Genomic DNA, 6,000 nt, shown 5'->3' with positions numbered 1-6,000 from the left:
ACCACCTACGCTCATACCACAGGCATCACCTCCATTAGTTACACCAGGTAGGCTAGTAACGCAACAGCTAGACCAAGATAATTTGGATCTGCCAAATATGCTTGAACTGGCACAAAGGAGGAATAGACAGAAAAGAACAGAGATAACAAATGTTACAGTGTTAGGTAACGAAGGACGACCTGAGGACATCCCACAGGAATATGATGTATCAGGTACAGCACGCCTGCGCACAGCCAGATCTAGAGGACTCAACAACATTGCCCTTTACAGGCCAAGACCGCCATTGACCAATGGTCTGACGCCAATTGAGATAGTAGTACTTGGAGAAGGGTCTGACTATTATGTCGATCCATTCTCAGATAACTTAGCAGGCTGGACAGAAGCTAATGCACCTCAAATGAATTTCTGGCCCCAAGATGGATCTTTTGAGCCAGAGGAAATGGCCACTGCTGAAGAATATATCTTGTAGGAGGCAGTAGAAGACGATTGGAACTACACCTACATGCGCCAAGGCCTAAGGGTCTGGCAGAAATACGCACGTGGGAACGGTCACACAAGACCCACAGGGGTAAAACACCAGCTGCCTCTGCTGTCCGAAGAGGTCAATGACCCCCCCATCTCAGTCACTCTGTACCTAACGGACAAAGAACATATGAAAAAAGAACTCCCACCCCTCACAGAGGGTGCGGGAAAGTGGATACAAGCCTTTGAAAATGACACTACAGGTGTGTCATTGGGTATATGGGATGTGAAAAGTCTGCTCACCTCCCTGATTGGAGAAGAGTCAGAGGATATTTTTTTATGCATCGACACAAGACTTTCCACTACTAATTCAGAAGTAGATGGTGATCCTTTGAATAAAATAAGATAAGCGCTATGGAACGAACTGCGCCGAAAGTTTCCCGATGTCTCAGACATCGGATCTCTAATGTCACAAACAAGGCAATTAGCTATTGAGAACACAGCTGCTAAATCAGAACAGCAAAAATTAAAGAAAAGAGAGACTCTTGATGCAGTTATGTAGCTACACCAGTGAGTCAAGTGACTACTGTCACTAATTTTTCACAAGGTGCCTTAAATGTACTGGGAGGTAACGCACAGGTAACAACACATCACATACAACTACAGCTACATCAGCAACACATGTCTGTGTACAAAATGGTGCCCCAGACTCAAGCTCTTGTATCACAGGGAGCTACAGTACTGCCCCCCATCAATTCGGTTTCACAGGGCACCATCCAGCAGTACCAGGACGGAGGATATTCAAATTAGGACAGCCCACAGATAACTCTAGTGTGTCCTGTGTTGTCATGTCTCACAAACATTAGAGAGGACCCAGTTGTGCATGTCATGATTAACAACAACACGTATAGTTTCCTGATTGACACAGGTGCTAAATTCTCCTGTATCAAGGAGGGGGAACTCCCCATCTCCAACAAAAGTACAAACACACTAGATATCTCTAGGGCAATAACAAGGGTCCCTTTCACGAGCCAGTACCAATAGAAATAGGAGGTTAATGTATTCAACAGCGTCTACTTTACACAACACAGTCCCCAGTAAATTTCTTGAGACGTGATCTCATGGCCAAATTAAATATGAGAATATATTTCAGTGAGAACGACACAATGACTTTCTCCATTCCTGATGCACCACCGACCAGAATGAGGGCTGTCAAACAAAAATTCCTCACGTTATACCGTATTTTTTGATCATATGGCTTAAAGACTGCCCTCTTCAGTGTCCCCTTGCACGCTGACAGCCAGTATTTATTCGCATTTTCATTCTGAAATAAGCAGTTCGCATATCAAAGGTTACATTAAAACTACTGTGAGCCCCCCATTGTGTTCAACAGAGCTGTCAAAGAGGATTTGCAAACTTCCTATGTGGCAGCACTATGCTACAATATGTTGATGACAACTATACTCCTCTGTAGCACCACAGAGCAAGGATGGCAGGATACAATTGCTCTGCCTTACAGACAGTACAGTCTACTTTGTTGATGGTTCTTCTACCATTGATCAAGAGACAGGAGTAAGATACACAGGAGCTGCAGTAGTCAGAGCACATCAGAATAAATGCTCAGACTCTCTAGACATTGTACAGCAGATAGCAGTGCCATCACATTACTGAGCACAAGCAGCAGAGTTAGTGGCACTGATTGCAGCACTCAAACATGGAGGTGATGATAGAGTTACTGTATATTCTGATTCTGCTTATGTCACCACGACAACACATTCACGGATCCATCACTTCCATACACAATTGATAGTACACAGCAATATGATCTCTTTACACAAGTGCACCTCAGAGAGATCCAGGGAAAGTGCCCCACCTAAAGAAAAAGAGTTGTGGAAGAAGAGGGGAGAACACAGGACGCATCAGATTTTATTTATTTATTTAGAGACAGACAATGACAGGGAGGCTTTTGCAAATAGCACTCACTTAATTGCACCTTCCTACACATGTCCCTCGTGATATCATGTCCACAACTTTGCAGACAGAGTGGTTCATCCCCAATGCATATGAGCATATACAACTCTTTGTTCATTAATGCCTCATGTTGTCAACAGCATTCCCTAATCCAGCTATAAAAAACATAATTTGACTTCAGCCTATCACCCCCAAAGCAATGGTATTTGTGAGCACCTCAACGGCCTGTTCAAAGCCAAGATCAGTAATATAAGTGCCCAATTGGAAAGAAATGGCTATATTACCTTTCCATTGCTCTGTTTACACTTAGAAACACTCCGAGTTCTGATCATCACCTCACACCTCACCAGCGTGTCACTGACAGATCAATGGATATGGTTGTTCTCTCCACCAGACTTAAAACAAGACACTGAGCCTTCTTCTGATATTGTAAAATATGAATTGTTTGTTCATTTATGTGCCCTAATGCGTGCTTTACAGTTCCTTTCCATTCAGATATCAAAGACAAAGAACAAGGGTCCTATCTCTGATGCACTTCCGCCTATCTGCTTTGGGACACACAGCTTTGTAAAAGAAGCAGTCCAGAAGAGGAGAGACCTCAAATTCAATGAACACTTGCAAAATTGACTTTTTAACCACGGCTGTCCGAATAGCCAAAAAGGAATGGATTCATCGTAGCCACGTGAGGATCCACTGGGCACCATCCGAGATCTGAACATTGACCGAAAAGAAGGCATCATGTAACACCTGACTATCCAAGAACGAGAGTATGGAGATCTTATGATGGTCTATGGATTAAGACGCAGCAACAGAACCACCCTCCATGTCAAGTTTTCAGTGAGAAAGATATGCACTATTGCAATTATTTTATTTGTTATATTTGTAGCTGCAGTAGCCATATTCCACTGGTTAGCATTGCGATTACAGAAAGAAAAAAGAGCTACCAGCGACCTTAAAAATGTCACTACAAAAGGACACCCCATGCACAAGACACTTCCTGATAACAAGCAAACTTGGATAAGCACCAGCAGTAGCTATGACACCCCCGAACCCACCTTGACACCTTCCATACCCCATGCTGACCCCAGAGAATGGGACTTGGTACCTGATTTTACCCTGAATACCCCTATGACAGGTACCCCAGAACGTTCCCGCAAATATAAACAAAGTGTTAAAGATAAAATAGGTCGGAATAAAGTGCTAGTCGGATGCACATCACGTACAAAAGTTAAGGAAGAACAGACTTTGCAAATTTCAGACTGGGTCAGTAATCTCCAAAAGACAGTTGTTTACACCTTCGACCAGCACACTATACTTGATAGTAAGACAGCAGAGAATAATGGAATTCACAACGCCCTATTAGACAACATGTGGTACAAAAACATGAGAGAGGTTGGAAGGAAGATCACAAATGAGTGATGCTTTGTATGTTCACACATTCCCCACGCTGTAAGCGCAGATAGATTGATCTTTCCCAAAGAAGTCCCACCGCCCACAGCCAAATGTCTTTTACACCTGTTTCTTTGCAGCATACATGGTCAGATACAGCTCCACTCAGCCAAAGTGGATGATGCATTTGTAAATACCACAGATTGGGATGACAAGTATGTAACATTTACGGTCATCACTAATCCATTGGAAATTGAAAGGAGAATGGAGGTTTACCGTGATATGAAAGTACCTGCAGACATAATGCAGGCTTGGGAACATCACTATAAGATACTAGGGTACTTCACCTTCCCAACGCCTTCATCGAAATGCCACTCACCCCAACATCAACGAGCTAACCATACACATAAGACAAGCCCTTGTCAGTGGAGACCAATTCTGCACCTGAAGGCCAATATTTATTTTAACAGCAAGTGGAATGGTGCACATGACTTAATATGTAATGCAGCCTCCTTAGGTAGCCCAATTGTAGGACAAGAGCACAAACATTATTTAAATGAGGATATAGAGAGGGAGTGTGCTGAGATATGGGCTAAGGAAAGTAGAAGATACACTTTCAATAAGGGTACACCATACAAACAGAAAAGAGCATACAAGCTAAATTCTCCTCTCCTTTTCTTCCTAGGTAACGGAACAGTTCCTGTGGGTCGAAATACTAATTGCAGTAACACACTTTTTAATTCGGACCTTAAGTACGGCACCTCCAGCCCATGGGCATCTATTGGGCCTGCGGAGCTCACATCTATCTGCAGCTGCCTCCCCAATGGCAAGGACTGTGTTCCATCGTGACAATGCATAAACTGCATCTGGTTGTTCCAGCAGAAAACATTTCTCAAATTCATACCCACCCAATGACAGATGATGTCACCCTGCTCCACCACCAGAAAAAGAAAGTCAAGAAGTATTTCTCACATGGCCCATTTCAGGACATTCCACAAGAATTCCAAATGTTCAATGATGCTGAACTTTTCTTCGGGGGCGTTCTCCCCCTTTTCCAGACCAAAGCTAATGCTCGCTGGCTCCAAGTGACGAGGTACGAGCTGATGCAGCTTGTCAACAACACCCGTGATGGGTTCAATGCCGTGAAAGAAGAACCACGACCTTTGAGACTCATGGTTCTGGAACACCACTATGTTTTGGACCAACTAACTGCGATGAATAGTGGTGGATGCGCAAAAGTGGGAAAGTCGTCCTGCTGTGTCTTCACTTTGGCCAATGATGCAGATAACGGAACACTTACAAAGGCCATCAAGGACTTGGACAATTTGGGGAGACAGATGCCTGAGGAAGGAGGTGCAAAAGCAGATGTTTTACATAATTGGTCCAACTTGGACTGGATGCCTTCATGGCTATCTGCAGTACTAAAATTTATAATGCCTATATTATGTGTATTGGTGCTGATGTGTTTCGGGACACAGATTATGCTGTATTGTGTTAAGAGATTGAGGTCTAAGGTAGTTGAGATGAACTATGGAGACTCAGGAGAATACACAGGAATACGCATGGGACAAGGGGACGGGGAAGAGTTAGCAATGTTAAACATAGTAGAGCTTACCATCCCTGACTCTCACACAGCACAGGTTCCTCCTGATAGTCAGTACCAGGCCCAGGTTCATAGTGGCCCACCACTTCCCTTAGGGAGAGACTTGGTACTTCCTTATGAGACAATGTGTGACCTATCAGGGGCACCACATGAAGACGTAGGAACTGCCCTGAACACCAAAGAGTCGTTTCTTCATGACTCACCATGGCCACTACCCCCGGCACAGGTTAAAAATGCAGATCAAATGATGTTCAATGTTGTTCAATAATATGAACAAGAGGAGGGCATGAGAGAGGGGAAGATTTTTACTATATAAATATCCTGGGACGTTCTTATCACTTAGCTAGCATGAACCCCTGTGTAGGCCCTACTGTTCAGAATTATAGGCCTTGGTTAGATTGACCAGAGTACTGCCATTTTGTAGTACTGCCATTTTGTGTTAAGAAAGCAGAAAGCAGGTCTTACCAAGACTTCACCCAGCGCCACTTGTCTGTGAAGCTTCACCTCCTGTTTAGAGCCCCCACCCAGCTTGTGTGCTAAAGATCAACCTCCATCCAATTCTTTCGACATGACAG

This window comes from Lissotriton vulgaris, chromosome 9, assembly GCF_964263255.1.
Source record: "Lissotriton vulgaris chromosome 9, aLisVul1.2, whole genome shotgun sequence".
Lineage (NCBI taxonomy): Eukaryota > Metazoa > Chordata > Amphibia > Caudata > Salamandridae > Lissotriton > Lissotriton vulgaris.
Note: the sequence above shows the minus strand (reverse complement) of the source record.